This window comes from Bubalus kerabau, chromosome X, assembly GCF_029407905.1.
Source record: "Bubalus kerabau isolate K-KA32 ecotype Philippines breed swamp buffalo chromosome X, PCC_UOA_SB_1v2, whole genome shotgun sequence".
In the NCBI taxonomy this organism is placed as follows: Eukaryota; Metazoa; Chordata; class Mammalia; order Artiodactyla; family Bovidae; genus Bubalus; species Bubalus kerabau.
The window spans coordinates 3,510,859-3,531,854 of NC_073647.1; the positions used below are offsets into that span (position 1 = coordinate 3,510,859).

General features: G+C 36.9%; 1 protein-coding gene and 1 pseudogene across 2 annotated transcripts in view; one reads left to right on the forward strand and one right to left on the reverse strand.

Moving 5' to 3' along the window:
- KLHL13 (kelch like family member 13) overlaps positions 1-20,996 on the reverse strand; it is a 199,564-nt gene that overhangs the window by 128,192 nt on the left and 50,376 nt on the right. The gene's annotated exons all lie outside the window — the stretch shown is intronic.
- LOC129638594 (uncharacterized protein NKAPD1-like) lies at positions 9,676-10,790 on the forward strand (annotated as a pseudogene).

Consider the following 20,996-nt stretch of genomic DNA (forward strand, 5'->3'; position numbering starts at 1 on the left):
GCGTTCATTGGAAGGACTGATGTTGAAGCTGAAACTCCAATACTGTGGCCACCTGATGCAAAGAGCTGACTCATTTGAAAAGACCCTGATGCTGGGAACGATTGCAGGTGGGAGAAGAAGGAGACAACAGGATGAGATGGTTGGATGGCATCACCGACTCAATGGATATGAGTTTGAATAAACTCCAGGAGCTGGTGATGGACAGTGAGGCCTGGAGTGCTGCAGTCCATGGGGTAGCAAAGAGTCAGACATGACTAAGCAACTGAACTGAATTGAACAGAAGAATTAACTGGAAAACTAACACAGTAAATCGACCACTACAAGAATATCAGTTCCACAAAGACATAGATTTGTAAGATAACTAGGAATAAGCTTAAAAAGAATGTGAAAGACTTATAAAAATAAAATTTCACAAAATAACTTTTAAAAATGTGAGTCACTTAGTCATGTCCGACTCTTTGTGACCCTATGGACTGTAGCCTGCCAAGCTCCTCTGTCCATGGGATTCTCCAGGCAAGAATACTGAAGTGGCTGCCATGCCCTCCTCCAGGGGATCTTCCCAACCTAGGGATCAAACCCAGATATTCCGCATTGCAGGTAAATTCTTTACCATCTGAGCCCCCAGGAAAGGACCTGAATAAATGAATACATGGACACAGATACCCCCCACACAGAATATTGAAGAACAGACATTTTACCCAAAATTCATATAGAAATGCAATGCAATCTGAATCAAATTAGCAAAGGGTCAGATTTTTCTTGTGGAGGAGGATGGATATTTTACATGTTGAAACTATAGTTCAATGGGAGATGTAACACATAAAAATTGCCCAAATATTTTTTTAAGTAAGGGGGGAAGCAACTTCCACTTGATGCAACTATTAAGGCACAGTAACTATTAAAACAGTGTGGTACTAGTATGGGAACAGACAAAAGGATCAACAGAACAGAATCTAAAAATAGATCAAAATAAATATGGTTATTAACTATGGTGAATGTAGTAGTCACAATTCGCAAAAAAAGATGAAATTCTCAATAAATACTTGTGAGGAAACTGGATACATTAGTGGGAAAAAATAGAAGTTCTCTCTATACCATATATATACACCTCAGAGGAATTAAATCTCTAAATAAGAAAAAAATATATAAAAGTAGTAGAATAATATAAAGGAGATTTTTTTCCTATTTAATGTTCACATTTTCAAATTACAAAAAATGCAGTTTATTTTCTTGTTTTTAATTGCAGTTAACATACAATATTATATTAGTTTCAGGTATACAAAATAGTAACAATATTTTTATAGAATACACTCCATACAAAAAGGATATTGCCTGTACTGTAAATTACATCCTTGTAACTATTTTATACTTAGTAGTCTGTACCTCTTAATCCCCTTCACCTAGTTTGCTCCTCCTGCCACTTCCTATCCTTGGGTAACAACTAGTTTGTTCTCCATATCTGTGAGTCTGTTTCTATTTTGTTATAATTGTTCATCTGTTTCATTTTTTAGATTCCGCAGATTAGTGAAAACACTGTATTGGACTTTCTCTGTCCAGCTTATTTCACTAGGTACAAAACCGTCCAGGTCTATCCATGTTGACACATCTGCAAAATTTCATTTTTTATGACTAATATGCCATTGTATATATATACCAAGTCTTCTTTATTAACCCATCTGTTGATGGATAACTGAGTAGTACTCCATTGTTTATATATACCAAATCTTTATTAATTCATCTATTGATGTATATCTAGGGTGTTTCCATATCTTGGCTATTATAAATAATGCTATGAACACTGGGGTGCATATATCTTTTCTAATTAGTATTTTTGTTTTCTTTTGATAAATACCTAGGAATCAAGTTGCTGGATCACATGGTAGTTTTATTTTCATTTTTTTGAAGAACATCCATAATATTTTCCACTGTGGCTGCACCAATTTAATTCCCACTGATAGTACACGAAGGTTCCCTTACCCCCACATTCTTGTCAACACTTATCATTTCTTGTTGTTTTGATGATAGCCATCCTGACAGGTGTAAGGTGCTATCTCACTGTGGCTTTGATTTGCATTCTCCTGATGGTTGGTGATGTTGAGCATCTTTTCATGTGTCTGTTGGCCGTCTGTGTCTTCTCTGGAAAAATGCCTATTAGGGTCTTCTGCCCATTTTTTAATCATTATTTGTTTTTTATATATTGAGGTGTATAAGTTCTTTATACATTTTGGATATTAAACCATAAAACTCCTAGAGGAAAGCAAAGGCAATAGACTCTTTGACCTTGGTCTTAGCAATATGTTTTTGGATCTGTCTCCACAGAAACGGGAAACAAAAGCAAAAATAAACAAATGGGACCTAATTAAACTTAAAAGCTTTTGCACACAAAGGAAACTTATCAAGAAAAGAAAATGGCAACCTACTGAATGGGAGAGAGTATCTTTTTAATAGGACATAAAAACAATCTAAGGACCAACAAAAAACACAGAAGCCATAAAGAAAATAAAAGTGGTCTGTATGGTTGTTAGTTTAAAAAGAAGTTACAAGTTTATATGGTGCAACACACCTAAAAGACAAGGGGAAGTGGAGAGGGACTGTAATAACTACTACAGGCAAAAGGTTTTCTTTTTAAATTTTTATTTATGTACTTATTTTTGGCTGTGCTGGGTCTTCATTGCTGCTAGGGCTTTTCTCTAGTTGCAGAGAGTGGGGGCTACTCTCTAGTTGCTGTGTGCAGGCTTCTCATTGCAGTGGCTTCTCTTGTTGTGGAGCTCAGGCTCTAGAGCGTGCAGGCTCAGTGGTTGGGGCTTCAGGACTCTAGAGCACAGGCTCAGAAGTTGTGGCACACGGGCTTAGTTGCTCCACAGCATGTGGGATCTTCCCGGAACAGGGATCAAACCTGTGTCTCCTGCATTGGCAGGCAGATTCTTTACCACTGAGTCACCAAGGAAGTTTCAGTTTAATGCTCATCATACATAAAGTAGTCCCCCCAAAATCATTTATAAAGATGAGGAACCCAATGGGCAAGTATTTGAACAGACCTTTCCTAGAAGAACAACAACAAAGAAGCAGAAGAAGAGAGGTTCAACCTCAATTTGTGTGTGTGCGTGTGTCAGAAACCAAGAGAAACTCACAGCATGTTAAAGACACATTATTATCCTTCGCCACATTTAAAAAAATTTTTACTGAGGTATAGTCAATATTAGATAAGTTTCAGGTTTACAAAAAAAGTGATTCACAATTTTAAAGGTTATACTTCATCTACAGTTATTTTAAAATATTGGTTATATTCCTTGTACTGTATAATATAGCCTTGTATTTTATTTTATACATAGTAGTTTGTATCTCTCAATCCTTTACTCGTATCTTTCCCTTACTTCAGAGAAGGCAATGGCACCCCACTCCAGTACTTTGCCTGGAAAACCCCATGGACGGAGGAGCCTGGTGGGCTGCAGTCCATGTGGTCGCTAAGAGTCGGACATGACTGAGCGACTTCACTTTCACTTTTCACTTTCATGCATTGGAGAAGGAAATGGCAACCCACTCCAGTGTTCTTGCCTGGAGAATCCCAGGGACGGGGAGCCTGGTGGCTGCCGTCTATGGGGTCACACAGAGTTGGACACGACTGAAGTGACTTAGCAGTTTCCCTACTTACTTCCCTCTCCTCACTGATAACCACTATTTTGCTCTTTATATCTACAAGTATGTCTCATTTTTGTTATATTCACTAGCTTGTTTTATTTTTTAGATTCTACGTATAAGTGATAACATACAGTAATTGTCTTTCTATCTGACTTATTTCACTAAGCATAATATACTCCAAGTCCATTCATGCTGCTGCAAATGGCAAAACTTTCATTTTTAATGCCTAAGTAGTATTCCAGTGTGTGTGTGTGTCACATCTTTTTATCAGTTCATCTGTTGATGGACACTTAGGTTGTTTCCATATCTTGGCTGTTATAAATAATGCTGTTATGAACACTGGGGTGCATGTATCTTTTCAACTTAATGTTTTCTTCTTTTTTTCAGATATATACCTAGGAGTGGAACTGCTGGATCATATGGCAGCTCTATTTTTATTTTTTGAGAAACCTCCATAACATTTTTCCACATTTTTACATTCAAAAGATAGTAAGACAGTGCTCAGATCCTACTAAAACCATGAAGAATTCTGTATCTTCACTTATACAAACACGAAAATGACAAAGTAACAGAAACCATAAACAAAATGAAAAGACAACATACAGAATGGGAGAAAGTACTTGCAAATGATGTGACTGACAAGAGATTAATTTCCAAAATACATAAACAGCTCATTTATAGCTCAATATAAAAAACCAAACAACCCAATCAAAAAATGGGAAGATCTAAATAGATATTTCTCTAAAGAAGACATACAGATGGCCAAAGGGTACATGAAAAAATGTTCAGCATTGCTATTTACTAGAGAAATGCAAGTCAAAACTATAATGAGGTATCACCACACACCAGTCAGAATGGCCATCATCAAAAAGTCTACAAATAACAAATGCTGGAGAGGGTGTGGCAAAAAGGGGACCCTCATATACTGTTGGTGAGAATGTAAACTGGTACAACCACCATGGAGAATAGTATGGAAGGTACTTAAGAATCTAAAAATAGAATTACCATAGGACCCAGCTACCCTACTCATGGGCATATATCAAAACTATAATTTGAAAAGGTACATACACCCCAATGTTCACTGCAGCACTACTTACAACAGCCAAGACACAGAAGCAGCTAAAATGTCCATCAACAGATGAATGGATAAAGAAGATGTGGCACATATATACAATGGAACATTACTTAGTCATTAAAAAGAATGAAATAATGCAGCAACATGGATGGACCTAGAGATTATCATATTAAGTATGACAGAGAAAGCCAAACAGAATTATGATATTGCTTATACATCTTAAAAAATGATACAAATGAACTTATATACAAAACAGAAATAGACTCATAAACACAGAAAACAAACATGGCTATCAAAGGGGAAAAGTTGGGAGAGGGATAAATTAGGAGTTTGGGATTAAAATATACATATTACTATATATAAAATAGATAATCAACAAGGATCTACTGTATAGCATAGGGAATTCTACTCAGTATCTTGTAGTAATGTACAACAAGAAGAATTTTCAAAAGAATATATGTTATGTGTGAATCACTTTGCTGTACATCTGAAACTAACACATTATAAATCAACTATATTTCAACAAAAATTTATAAAAATCCTTGGTACAATAAAAATATTTTTTTGGTTTCCAAGAGACATATTTTTAATTTAAAGAAAGTGACAAAGTAATGTACAATATGGTGACTATAGTTAATGATATTGTACTGCATTTTAAATTTGTTAAGAGTAAATCTTAAAAGTTCCCATCACAAGAATAAAGAGCTGTAATGATGTACAGTGATAGACGCTAACTGCTGCTGCTAAGTCACTTCAGTCGTGTCCGACTCTGTGCGACCCCATAGATGGCAGGCTCCCCCGTCCCTGGGATTCTCCAGGCAAGAACACTGGAGTGGGTTGCCATTTCCTTCTCCAATGCATGAAAGTGAAAGTGAAGTCACTCAGTCGTGTCCGACTCCTAGTGACCCCGTGGACTGCAGCCTACCAGGCTCCTCCATCCATGGGATTTCCCAGGCAAGAGTACTGGAGTGGGGTGCCATTGCCTTCTCCGAGATGCTAACTAGACTTCCTCAAGTGATCATTTCAAACTATACACAAATATCGATTCATTATGCTGTGTAACTGAAATTAATGATGTTATATGTCAATTATAACTCAATTTTAAAGAAAAAAGAGGGAGCAAGACAATGAAGAAGAAAAAAACTTACAAAAACCTTTTAAATGAAATCTTTACAGAAAAAAATCAAAGATAAACAAAAATTTATTATACATTTTACTGGAGAAGGCAATTAAGTGGGTTCATTATTAAAGCTTCCAGTTTGGGGTTAGTTTAAGAAAGGAGGTGAAGGTTGTTTTTTCCCATCCCCATGCTAGCTGGCCAAAATTGAATTTGTCCTCCATGTTCCAAAGGGTAAAATTCTTAAGTGCTTTTATATTACAGTAATTACCTCACCAGAAAGCTGTTTATCCAAGCAAAATGAGATTCATAAGCTATCTTAAAACAAAAATGCTTTTGTCTCCAATATAATGGAATAATCAAGCTCCAAGTGACTTGAAAAATCCAGATGCAATGCAGTGTTTTTATTACATTGTATTTTTCTAGTATTATAAAAATAAAAAATAAATCATTTTATTGTCTTTGCACTGGAGGCCTTTAAGCTTAAAGATACTAGTTTTCAAATCAATTTATAGCTGAAATCTGAAGTCCATGCTGTAAACACTAAGCAAAACCTAAACAATAGCAAAAGAAATTAAAGTATTTCTTTCCTAGTGGTAAAATCAGCATTTTAACACTGATTTCTTTAAAAAGTGTCAATTATTCCCCCAATGATTTAGGTCAATATGAACAGAAGATGCTTATCCTTTGACTATATTTTGGACAAAATATTTACATGAAAATTTTGAAAAATGTAAACAGATTTTTAAAAGTCCACTCATATATTACATAATATTTATGTTGTATAATATTTGTTATTCTGACCAAGAAGAATGTATTGAATTCTACCCACATGATCAGCTAATTAATTATATTAAGAACTCTTTAACTAAGATCCACTGTAAGTTATAATCTAATAATCTAATAACCATAATCTAATCAATCTTAGCAAAAAATATATTTAATTGTAATCTGTCTTCTAAAAGTTTATTATACTCTTAAACATTAAATTAAAAAAACAAAGAATTTCCTTTTATAAAGATAGAATACTGTTAACACACCATTCAGTCATAATCAGCATGAGTCAATTCAATGAAAACAACAAACATCTGGCCTGATCACAGTTAGTACAGTCCGTTTACTAGAGTTTTATCTTTTTTTAGTGAGTGACTTTCAAATATGGTAAAAACCTTTAAATGACAATTCACTAATCAGAGCTCCATAGAAAGCCAACATTCCAGACAAAAACCTTTCCAAAATAAATCTCCACTTTATTAATTAGGTCATTCAACTTACACTGTGCAAGGGATTCAATGGAGTACACAGAACATGCAGGTCTGGATAAAGATAATAGTTTTCCTGAGCCCCTAACAAGTTTAGCAAACTTAACAAAATTAAAGAAGACAGTAAGGGAAGTGTAGGTAACTCTATACTTTACACAATCTTTCATATAGATAGTATAAGTCATATTATGGGATATATACAGGCCTGAGGTTTGTAGATTAATCAAAAAAGTTAAAATAGGAATAATTTGTGACTTCCCTTATCATTTGATCTAGAGACTAGGCTTTTTCTTTGTATATAAGCCTGCTAACTGGATCTTTTTCCACAAGTTAACCTCACTCAAAACAATGAATGCATGAACTGTGATTTATAGATATCTTCTTCAAAACAGGAAGAGAAGAAAAAGCCACTTGTACAGTAGAATCCTTAGGAGTTTTTATAATTTTCTTCAAATCTTTTTAAAGTGCAGGTCCAGGACTGAAGTGAATTGAGCGACATCTCAGGCTGAAATTTTTTAGGGGTTCCCCAAAACTCAGTAATCAAGATAAATGCTAATTTAATGCAATACTTAAAGATGAAAGATTGGATGCCTGTCTTGCACAATCAAGAACAAAACAAGGGTAACTGCTCTCAATATCTTTATTCAATAATGTACTCAAAGTAGTAGCCAGGGCAAACAGTCAAGAAAAAAATAATAAAAGGCATCAGATTGGAAAGGAGGCAATGAAACTTGCTCTATTAGCAGATGACATGAACTTACACATAGCAAATCCTAAGGAACTGGGTAAAAAGACTGTTAGAATTAATAAATGAGTTCACCAAGGTTACAGGATACAATTTCAATATGTAGAAATCAGTTCTACTTCTATAGTTGCAATAAAAAATATAAAATGGAATTTAAAAAATGCATTAATAATAGCACACGAAAGGAAAGAACACTTTGGAATAAATTTAACAAAAGAAGCACAAAAGTTGTACTGTGAAAAGTACAAAACATTGCTGAAAAATAAGATCTAAATAAATGGGTAAATATCCTATGTTCATGGATTCAATTAATAATGTTAAGATGGCAATGCTCCCCAAACTGATCTGAAGATTTAACATAGAGCCTATCAGAATCTCATCTGACTTCCTTGTAGAAACTGTCTAGCTGATTCTAAAGTTCATATATAATTGCAAGGGACTTAGCATAGTCAAAACAATATTGAAAAACAAGAACGAAGTGGAAAGACTCAAATTTCCTAATTTCAAAACTTTCTAACAAGCAATGGTAATCAACACAGTTTGGTACTGGCATAAGAAGTGACATAGGGATCAACAGAACAGAACTGATAGTCCAGAAATAAAGCCATGTATCTTTGGTCAACTGCTTTTCAATAAGGGTGCTAAGATCATTCAACAGGGAGAGGACAGTCTCTTTAACAAATGGTACTATGCACAATTGGATAGCCACATACAAAAGAATGAAATTGGACCCTTACTTCATACCATATACAAATATAACTAAAATGGATCAAAAAGCTAAATGTTAGGGCTGAATGATGAAATAGAAGAAAACATAGAGGTAACTCTCTATGTCCTCAGTTTTGGCAAACAATTCCTAACTATGATACCAAAACCATAAACAACAAAACAAAATATAATTTGAACTTCATCAAAATTAAAAACTTTTATGTACCAAAGTACATTATCAAGAAAAGTGAAAAGACAACCTATAGGATGGGGGGAATACTTGCAAATATATGTCTGACAAGAGATTAATACACAGAATTCCAACTCATAAACAATAAAAAATTCAATCAGGAATTGAACAAAGATCATGACTAGATTTCTGCAGAGAAGATACACAAATGACCAACAAGTACATGAAAAGATGCTCAACATCACTAATCACAGGCAAAATGCAAATCAAATTCATATTGAGATACTACTTCCCACCCATTAGGTTGGCTATTATGGAAAACAAAACAAAACCAGGTAATAATGAATGTTGGCTAGGGGATGGAGAAATTAGAACCCTTGTATAGTATTAGTGGGAATTTTTGCAAAATAGTGCAATTTCTGTGGAATAGTTTTGCAGTTCCAAAATAAGTTGAACATAGAATTACCATATGACTTGCACATCCACTCCTAGGAATCCACCCAAAAAATTTGAAAACAGCTTATCAAACAAAAACATTTACATATATGTTCATAGCAGCATTATTCAAAATAGCTGAAAGTAGGAAACAACGCCAATGGCTATCAATTTGTGAATGAATAAACAAAATGTGTTATATTTATATAAGGGAATATCATTTAGCCATAAAAAGGAAGGAAGCTCTGATTCATGCTACAACATGGATGACCACTGAAGATATGACACTAACTTAAAGAAGCCAGTCAAATAAGGTAACATATTGTATGACTCCACTCATATAAAATGTCCAGAATAAGGCTAACCATAGAGATAGGAAGTAGATTTGTCACTGCTTAGGGCTGAAGGAGATAGTGGGTGGTAGGACTGTTATCTAAAGAGCAGGTGTTTATTTTTCTGGTGATAAAAAAATATATCCAAATTGGTAATATTTGCACATATCTGTGAATTTACTAAAAATTCTGGAATTGTACATTTTTTTTTTTTTTTACTGAAGTACAGCTGAATCACAATGTCATGTTCGAGACCACTTCCTCCCTCCACCCTCACCACACGAGGCTGTGGCACATGGTGTAGAGCTGCCTTTGAGCTCCGACTCTTTGCTTCCCAAGTGGGAGGAAATCTTGTAATGGAGTGGTTCCTTATCTCACACTAACAAGTGCCTGATTGCCTCAGGATCAAGGGATTGAAAAATGTCCCAAGTTTCCATGGGGCAAGTCCTCTTAAGGAATGTTATCTGGCACATAGATGCTCACAATAAGTTACAGGAGGAATTAGAGAACTGGAGAAACAGATGGAAGATGCTTACTGGGGGACCAAAAGGAAAATATGACCCAGTAGTTCAAGCCAGATACCTAATGATGGTTTTGATGAAGAAAGTCAAGAGACTATTGGAAGTCAAAGAATGAAATTTATGGAGCAGTGGATGATGATTTTCTTAAGGCTAAATCCTGGAACAAGTAGTTATATGATTATGAAGCTAACACACCAGACAGATGGGGTCACAGTGGCTATAAAGAGTTATACCCTCAAGAATCTGAAACAGACAGTGATCAACAAGATAGTACATGCTGTCTAATGGGGAGAAAACATCTCCCCAGGTAAAATCATCTACCCACAAACATAAAAAGTCAAAGAAATCCCACAAAGAAATAAGAAAAAAAAATCACACAAAAACCGGAAGAAAAGCAAAAAGGAAACCACAGATAGAACAGCTGATTCCTCAAGTGAGATCTCAGAAGAAACTGGGGCTTCTAGTGCTAGGAAAAGGAGACAACCACAGAAGCTGAAGAAAAAATCCAGGAAAAAGTCTCTCAAGAAATCTGCTTTATTCCTAGAGGCAGAAAGTGACACATTCCAGTCAGATGATTCTGCATCCAGCAGTTCAGTGGCAAGTGAGGCAAGAGACACTAAGAAAGCCAAAAGGAAAAAAGAGAAAAAAGCCCACATCCCTACAATTCACACTATTCATTGTACAATGAAATACAAGAGACGACAAAGGCACAAATTGGAAAGTGGCTACAAACGAAAGGTCTGCTGAGGGTTCAGAGGATGACTAAATGAGAAAGAAACATTCTTGTTTCCTGCATGACTGGATATTTATAGTTCTTACATCTTGGAGTTTGCCAGTGATGTTATTGCTCAGCACAGGGGGCCTGAGGTCAGAGACCTCCTGTGCCATCTACATGAGTTCTGTCAGACTTCCCATCTTCTATTTTGGCCTATTAAACTTGATCCTCTTACTGGTAATAGGAAATCTGTTATTTTGCTATGAAGGTTTCTTGAAGAGATTATTTTTGTGATTAATCACATTTAGAATAGAGTGCATATGCAGCAAGTTAAAGGACCCAGATATGCAGATGATAGCACTCTCATGGCAGAAAGTGAAGAGGAACTAAAAGGCCTCTTGATGAGGGTGAAAGAGGAGAGTGAAAAAGTTGGCTTAAAACTCAACATTCAAAAAACGAAGATCATGGCATCCAGTCCCATCACTTCATGGCAAACAAATGGGGAAACAATGGAAATAGTGACAGATTTTATTTTCTTGGGCTCCAAAATCACTGCAGATGGTGACTGCAGCCATGAAATTAAAAGACGCTTGTTCCTTGGAAGTAAAGCTATGACAAACCTAGACAGTGTATTAAAAAGCAGAGACACCAATTTGCTGACAAAGGTCTGTATGGTTTTCAAAGCTATGGTTTTTCCAGTAGTCATGTATGAATGTGAGAGTTGGACCATAAAGAAGGCTGAGTGCCAAAGAATTGATGCTTTCAAATTGTGATGCTGGAGAAGACTCTGGAGAGTCCCTTGGACTGCAAGGAAATCAAATTAGTCAATCCTAAAGGAAATCAACCTTAAATATTTACTGGAAGGACTGATACAGAAGTTGAAGCTCCAATACTTTGGCCACCTGATGTGAAGAGCCAATTCATTAGAAAATATCCTGATGCTGGAGAAGATTGAAGGCAAAAGAAGGGCGGGCAGCAGAGGATGAGATGGTTTGACAGCATCACCAATTCAATGGACAGGAATTTGAACAAACTCAGGAAGATAGTGGAGGGGAAGGGAGCCTGGCATGCCACAGTCCATGGGGTAACAAAGAATTGGACACAATTTAGCAACTAAACAACAACAAAGGACCCAGAAAGCCGAATCCAGTAATGAACTGGGTATACCAATTGCAATGTCAAATTTGGGGAAAGCAAGGGCTGGTGTCAAGAGATAGATTGGTGTTCGTGCTATATAGAATGGTATGATAAAGGAATACTGTGTTGCTCTGTTTATACAGTAGGTGCCACAACTTGACTTTTTTTGTCTTTAGCCTTGGTGCTTTGATCTTTCTGGATATGGGCCCCACACGCGTCGTCCAGTTTACTTAACGAGGAATTGAACATAAGAACAAACACCTTCCACTCAGGATAACATTCACAGACAGCTGTTACAGGTAGAAATAGGGTTTTTTTGTCAAATTTCCCTGCTGGACGGGGTCTGTGGTTACACTCTGTATATACCTAAACATGGTCACTGGATAGCAAAAGGTTTTCTATCCATTGCTTACTGCCTAAATGTACTTGTATTCAAAATTATGTATTTAGTTGTCATAGGTTAAGTCCTAAACCAAATGAGGAAGAATTAAGACATAGTGGAGAAGGCAATGGCACCCCACTCCAGTACTCTTGCCTGGAAAATCCCATGGACGCAGGAGCCTAGTAGGCTGCAGTCCATGGGGTCGCTAAGGATCGGACACGACTGAAGCGACTTCACTTTCACTTTCATGCATTGGAGAAGAAAATGGCAGCCCACTCCAGTGTTCTTGCCTGGAGAATCCCAGGGACAGGGGACCCTGGTGGGCTGCCGTCTCTGGGGTCGCAGAGTCGGACACGACTGAAGCGACTTAGCAGCAGCAGCAGCATGCTGTCTAGTCATGTTGTCTAGTGGTGTGCTGAATAGGATTCAGAGCAAGCAACAGTCATTTAAATGTTGTCTTCCTTGCTCATTTCTTAATCTGAAACTTGCTCATTTCCCTGAAACTAGGTTGAATCAGTTTGAAAATGAAATGGGTTTTTCAGGGACATATCCGATTCTTCCTAGTCTGCCTTTGGATTAAAGGACCAAGCAGAGATCTTATTATTTCCTTTAACTATCTACTGTGATCCTACTATGTTAAGTCTTAAGAAACCAAAATATCACTGGAAGGCTGGCAGAACACAAATGAATTTTTTTCATTATGGCAGATCAAGTGACTTTGTTTTTTCCTGGCTGTCACTTCATGCACTGAGTAAAAAGCTTGAAAACTCAGGAAAAAAGAAAAATCCCCAATGTGCTAGTTTCAGGTATAAAGCAAAGTGATTCAATTATACATACATACATATATTCCTTTTCAGATTATTTTCCATTATAGTTTATTATGAGATATTGAATATAGTTCCCTGTGTTACACAGTAGGACTTCATTGGTTATCTATTTCCTATATAATAGTTTGTATCTGCTAATCCAAATCTACTAATTCATACCTCTCCCACCTTTCCCTTTTGGTAGCCATAAGTTTGTTTTCTACATTTGTGAGCCTGTTACTGTTTCATAAATAAGCTCATTTGTATCATTTTTTCAGGATCCACATATGATATTTGTCTTTATCTGCCTTACTTCGCTTACTATGATAAGCTCTAGGTCCATTCAGTTCAGTTCAGTTGCTCAGTCATGTCTGACTCTTTGAGACCCCATGGACTGCAGCACACCAGGCCTCCCTGTCCATCACCAACTCCCGGAGTTCACTCAAACTCATGTCCATCGAGTCGGTGATGCCATCCAGCCATCTCATCCTCTGTCGTCCCCTTTTCCTCCTGCACCCAATCCCTCCCAGCATCAGAGTCTTTTCCAATGAGTCAACTCTTCGCATGAGGTGGCCAAAGTACTGGAGTTTCAGCTTTAGCATCATTCCTTCCAAAGAACACCCAGGATCGATCTTTAGAATGGACTGGTTGGATCTCCTCGCAGTCCAAGGGACTCTCAAGAGTTTTCTCCAACACCACAGTTCAAAAGCATCAATTCCTCAGTGCTCAGCTTTCTTCACAGTCCAACTCTCACATCCATATATGACCACTGGAATGTAAATGGCATTATTTTCTTCTTTTTCATGGCTGAGTAATATTCCACTGTATAAATGTACCACATCTTCTTTATCCATTCATCTATCAATGGAAAATTACATTGTCTCCATGCTTTGGCTATTATAAATTGGAACTGTACATTTTAAATGAATGGATTCTATGGTATGTGAATTAAAGCTAAATAAACCTTTTTAAAAAAAATCTAAATTAATACAGAAAACCCATGATGAACATTACACCAGTACTTTAAATAAAGACAGCCTCGGTATTACTGATAGTATTACTGATTTTTTTAATTTCTTCAAGCTCCAGTATGGCTCAGCAGGGCACTGCATACCCAATGACAGCTTTTTAAATCTTTTTTTGTTTGTTTCTCTTTTTTTTTTAATTTTATTTTATTTTTAAACTTTACAATATTGTATTAGTGTTGCCAAATATTGAAATGAATCCACCACAGGTATACATGTGTTCCCCATCCTGAACCCTCCTCCCTCCTCCCTCCCCATTCCATCCCTCTGGGTCATCCCAGTGCACCAGCCCCAAGCACCCGGTATCGTGCATCGAACCTGGACTGGCAACTCGTTTCATACATGATATTATACATGTTTCAATGCCATTCTCCCAAATCTTCCCACCCTCTCCCTCTCCAACAGAGTCCATAAGACTGTTCTATACATCAGTGTCTCTTTTGCTGTCTTATACACAGGGTTGACAGCTTTTTAAATCTTAAGCATTTCAATGGATCCCTGAAATTTCAGGAATCACCCAATACATTCAACTCTCTTTTCTTAGAAATAGCTTCCTTTTCATAGTTACATTTGAATAGTGATTGTGATATTTAAATAACGTAACCATAGTAATTAGCACAAATGGCATAGAGGTTTGTTTCATATCAAGCCACTGACTCATGACGACATGGGCAGTGCAAACAAAATTGAAAGGACAACTAGTGAAGAGAGCCCTAGTCAAGAGAGGTCAATGCACGGTGGCATCAATTAATATCACTGAAAGGCTTCTGACTTGTTCAATCAGGCTCCTAATATACTTGATTTGGTGGAGGGTTGCTGGGTAAAATATAGGACCATCCAGTTGAGCTCAAATTTTAGACAAACAGTGGATACATTTTTAGTATATGAATGTCAACAATACTGCATGGAACTTCCTTTTATACCAAAAAAAAAGTTGTTGTTTAACTGAAATTCAAATTATCTGAGCATCCTGTACTTTTATTTGCTAAATTTGGCAGCCCTAATTTGAGGAAATAATTGCTAGAAGAGCAAACCATGAAACTGAAAATAGCCAGTGAGGGTGGCTGTGGATTTTGAATCTGACCTATGAACTACAGTTTTGTGAATTTCTTAATAAGAGTGAATAAAAATCACTGGAAAAAACAAGAATTCACTCTGTGAAATATTTTGATTACTTAATATTTCCATCCACTACTCCATCTACCCCAATAGACTAGAAAACAAAACATTTACAATTGTTTACATATTTGCTTACAGAAACCCACAATGCTTTCTAATATTTTCAACTAAAATATTTCCCCCTTCTTTCCTGAATTTCATATTACTAATGATAAAAGACAGGTGTAAGCTTTTGGTTTGGGTTAGTATTAAAAAGAGAAAAGAATAAAGTTCAATTGCAAGTATCCAGAATGCCAAGGCTTATATTTAGACCTTCCATCTCCCTTCAAAGTTCAGGACCCAGGCATGAAAGCCTCCTTTGCTCTAGACTTAATACATAAAGATGGCCAGCAGTCCAGCTGAGAGACCACAGGCACCCCCAGCACAGAGGCCCAACCTCCCCTCCCTCACCTGGGCAAGAGCTCAGAGGCACTTGTACTTCAACCTTTATTTGCTTTCTCAAGGACATAAAACAGTTCACTTAAAAGAGCTTTAACCAAAGTGCTTAGAAATTATGAGAGGGGAAAAAAAATGGGACAAAGAAAAAGGGGGAAAAATGTATTTTAAACGGTTTCTTCTCACAATGTGTATGAGAAGGAGGAAATACAGCAAGGGAAGATATAAGTATGTTGTTTTTAGTAAGTTCATGTCCATCTCAGACTGCTGCTCACTCTGTTAAGCCTGTGTCATATTTACAACACCTCACTGAAGCACAGAGGTGTAAGTTATAGCCAATTACAAGTGAGGGGATTGAATAAAACCTTGAGCAAATCATCTTCTATTACAATAACCTATATCATCACGAAAAGGCCAATCATATAGACATTAACTAACTACCAGGTATTTCACGTTTTCATTACTGTGCTGGTTGTCTTTAAGTTTCATTAAGGTAGACACTGTCTTAGAGATCCAACTTAATATCTTATTATTATATACATGCTTATATATATATATACACATATATATACATATACATATATATATACATGTCATTATGCTATGTTATGCTATGCTATGCTAAGTCACTTCAGTCGTGTCCGACTCTGTGCGACCCCATAGACGGCAGCCCACCAGGCTCCCCGTCCCTGGGATTCTCCAGGCAAGAACACTGGAGTGGGTTGCCATTTCCTTCTCCAATGCAGGAAAGTGAAAAGTGAAAGTGAAGTCGCTCAGTCGTGTCCGACTTTTAGCAACCCCATGGACTGCAGCCTACCAGGCTCCTCCATCCATGGGATTTTCCAGGCAAGAGTACTGGAGTGGGTTGCCATGCTCTCCTCCAGGGGATCTTCCCGACCCAGGGATCGAACCTGTGTCTCCTTAGTCTCCTGCACTGGCAGGTGGATTCTTTACTACTGAGCCACGTGGGAAGCCCAAAATACTATAGGTATACATAATAGAGTACTAAGTAGCTATAAAACATAATGAGGAATATCTCCATATACTACTGCAAAGTTATCTTCAGAATACATTTCTAAGCAAAGCAAAACAAAAACAAAAAATCCTCAGTGTATACAGTATGTTATTGTTTACCTAAGAAAGGAATTGGGATGGCTACGTATATGAGAAGGAGAGAAAGGTAACAGTTGGACTTCTTTGAATATGTCTTCTTTTGTAGACTAGATTTTGAACTGTGTAAATATCATATACCTAATTCAAAATTGCATTTAAAAACTAGTATTAAAATCACAAGTAAAATTAAATAAATGGCCCAAACTGTGTATCCTTGTTGGTTGTATAATTGTATAAACAGCAATTATAATTCAAGTGACTTTAAAACACAACTTAAATGTAGACTACTAGTGGGATATACTTTAAAGACAAAAAAAAAAACCAAAAAAAAAAACCCTGCTCCAAAGCACAACTGTGCAGACATGCACACACACACACACACACACACACACACACATATTGTAAATGGCTTCCAATAATCACATTGTTGATGGGCGTGTTGGTATTGTTATTCTGAGGCTGTTGCGTATATATGGTGGGATAAACAAAATGATAATTATGTAGATATCACTGAACCTCTGTATTTGTCAAAAGGGGATACATATGTAGTTATCATTGAGGTTAATTAAATTTGAATGGTCATTATCAATAAGAACTCATGATATAGTTTATCCTAAAGAAAAATTATAGTTGTATTAATATATTCAATAAAGGCTTTAAAACAATGATCCATCTAGTAGCAATAGTACTCCTAATAATTATATTGTGATATCTAAATAACATTCCCCTCCAAAGAAAGAAACAAGGGCTCCATTTTCTAAATGGCTGATAATGGGGTCTAGAGCAGAAATGTACAAGAGGACCCTGGAGCATCTTACACTGAAAAGTAAGGAAGCCATCAAAGACTCCTAGGGCCATGTCAAAAGGACTTCGAAGCCAATATAAATAAGCCTCCATTGCCCAAATATGGGATCATTTGAGGATCAATAAGGGTAATAACTATGAGGACTGAAGCACATCATATATGTCTAAATGCAACAGTTCATAGTCATGCTAAAAATGATCACTGAGCATTTCTGGAAGGTGGTAAAGAACCAGCAAATTATTTTGGAAGCTGGAAAATAATGGGGAAGTATCAATCACTCATCTTGTCTTTTCCATGTGCTTTCTACATCAGGATAAGTGTACCATAAAAGAGGTAAGTGCAAACACTTGGGAAATAGTGAGGATGGTGTCAGCATCAGGCGAGATGAATTGTGGCGCACCAACCACAATGTGGAAAACCAGTGGGGAAGTGGAGAGAGTAACAGCAAGACCAGCTTGCAGACTGTCATGACGGTGTAAAGAGAATGACAAGGAGGTCTGGAAACAAAATAGTGGTAATAAGGAAGGAGAAGAGTGGACAGATTTAATCAACTAATTGGATGAATGAGAGGAGTGCAAATTATCAGTAAAGTTTTTATATCTTGGGTGATTGATGGATGGTAGTGCCATTAACCAAATTGATGACTCTAAAAGGCAGTGCAAAAATATAATTGACAATTCCAAGGAAAAGCAACACTCTTATCAAATTCCAACAAAATTCAAAATTATCCTTAGAAGAAAATGCACACTGGCCAATTAGGGAATAAGGAAAAAGAGGAAAAGAAGTAAGTTCTGGTATTCCCCTTCTTCCTAGAATCTTTACTTTTCCCATAAGATCCATTTTTACTCCCAATGTATACATATACATTTTTGAATGCTGACTATGTTCATTTTTGGCTTTCGTTTATCAGAAGACATTTCCAATAAGTGATCTATACTCATTGCTTCCAGGACAAGTCCAAAGTCCTCGCTCAACCAATATCTAGCTCTGTGACTAGATAAAAACCAAGTAATTGTCAAGTATTCTCCTCTAGTATGTACATTTCCAGCAATTCTCAATACCTGGGAAGGCAGACATAATTATCTGAAATTCATCAATGAGGACCCTGAGACCCAGAGATCTTAAATAACTTGTCCAATGTCAAAACTGGAATTTAAAACCCAGTAATCTCTTCTGGATCAAGAACTGCAAGGTGCCTAAATGAATGCTGGTCACAGAACAACCACTGAAAATATTTGGGGACTTCTCCCACTTTTTCACAGGATAAATTATAGCACCATTTCTTTCAGTAAAGCAGAAAGAATCTTACTTTCCAATAATATCTGATCATAAAATGTCATGTTTCTATAGCAAATGTCACAATCTATAGCAAAATTACCTGAATATAAAGCCAAACAATCCTTTTTAACACATAAAATGAAAATTAACAGTATCTTACAATATAATGCCTAGAATGAACCAGTTTGGAAGGAACTTCATCTGTTCAAAGTGCAGCAAAGAAATCAGTAAATAAGAGGTCTCAGAGACAAAACACATGTCATGAAGTTCAAGAACAAATGCACATTTATATTAGTAACTAACATGCCCCTTAGTCCTTCTAGTACAATTCCTAAGAAGCTTGGCAGACTGGTTTTAAGCCTGCAACACATCATTAGGGGGCAAGAAGGGAGCCACATGAAGGCACACTGACAACTGCAATGTATATTTGACAGCAACAGAAAGGGGAATCACAGAAACCAGCTCAAGGAGGGTAAGGAGAGCACAACACTTGAGAACCATATATTATAGAAACAAACAGTGCTACAAGTCTCAACAGATCCTAAGGGTGTGTCTAAGAGACTGTTAGTAATAGGTGTAAAGATGGCCACAAGTCAGCAAGAACAATATTCAAATGAAGTATTTAAAATGAAAAATATATTGGTGTTCAAGGGGTAAATTGTTATTTAAAAAGAAAAAATTCTAGAATGTTTCATTTGCCAAGGAATCAAGAAATCTGAGGTTTTAACTGTCATGAGCAGCATCTTCACTTTTTATCACCTTATTTTTAATAAACATATAGCAAATTTCCCTAAAGTTGCATCAACCATTTTAACCCTGCTATTAAAATAAATCTTAGAATGTATACTGAAGTAGTGGGTAATGATAACATGCATATTAAGAGACTTGGGAGATTATAGCAAGAAAAATTCACTCTTCATAACTATACATTTATTAATGAAGAAAATGCATATGAGAGATGTAGTTTACTATCTGTACATTCATTACAAGTAGAAACAATACAGAAAAGTGTCCATTAGGATATAACTTCATTTCCAAGCCTCAGGACACATACACACCCCATACACACCCCAGTTTGCCTCCGTATTAGGTGTTCTTCAGGCTCTTGACCCTCACAATGCAATGCTCTACAGTATCTGAGCAACACTACCATACAATCAGTTCAGTTGCTCAGTCGTGTCCCACTCTTTGCGACCCCATGGACTGCAGCATGCCCGGCTTCCCTGTCCATCACTAACTCCCAGAGTTTTCTGAAACTCATGTCCATCAAGTCAGTGATGTCATCCAACCATCTCTTCCTCTGTCATCCCTTTCTCCTCCTGCCTTCAATCTTTCCCAGCATCAGGGTCTTTTCCAATGAGTCAGCTCCTCGCATCAGGTAGCCAACATACTGGAGCTTCAGCTTCACCATCAGTCCTTCCAATGAATGTTTGGGATTGATTTCCTTTAGGGTTGACTGGTTTGATCTCCTTGCAGTCCAGGGGACTCGCAAGAGTCTTCTCCAGCACCACAGTTCAAAAGCATCAATATTCCAAATACAATAGCCCTTCCATCCTTTTGGTTAAGAATATGAACTCTGGGTTCAAATTCTAGCTCTGACCACTGAATTGTGTGATCTGGGAACTTCATTCTCATCTGTAACATGGACAGTAAGTGACTTCCCTGGTGGTCCAGTGATTAAGAACCTGCCTTCCAATGCAGGGGACGTGTGCTGGATCCCTGACCAGGGAACTAAGATTGCCACATGCCCTGGGACAACTAAGCACTGCAACCAGAGAGAAGTCTGTGCACAGTAAGATCCCACATGCCACAGCAAAGGTCCCATGTGCCACAACTAAGATCTGATGCAGCCAAAAATAAATATTTTAAAAAAGGAATGCTCATAACTTACAAAAAGTGGACAAAAAAAGTACATGCCACTTAACTTCACTGAAAAAAGGTTAGTGATACGTAATTTAGAGTACACCTACAAAGAACCAGGCACTGCGCAGGGCATTAGGGATACTGAGATGAAAAAGGAACAGTCAGCACCTTCAAAGAACTCAATCTCTTGGGGAAAAGAGACCATTAAAATAGAGCATATATGTGCTGTGAATAAAGGTATGTGTGCTATGGGGCTATGGAACATCAAAAAGGAAGACAACCCAACAGATTCCC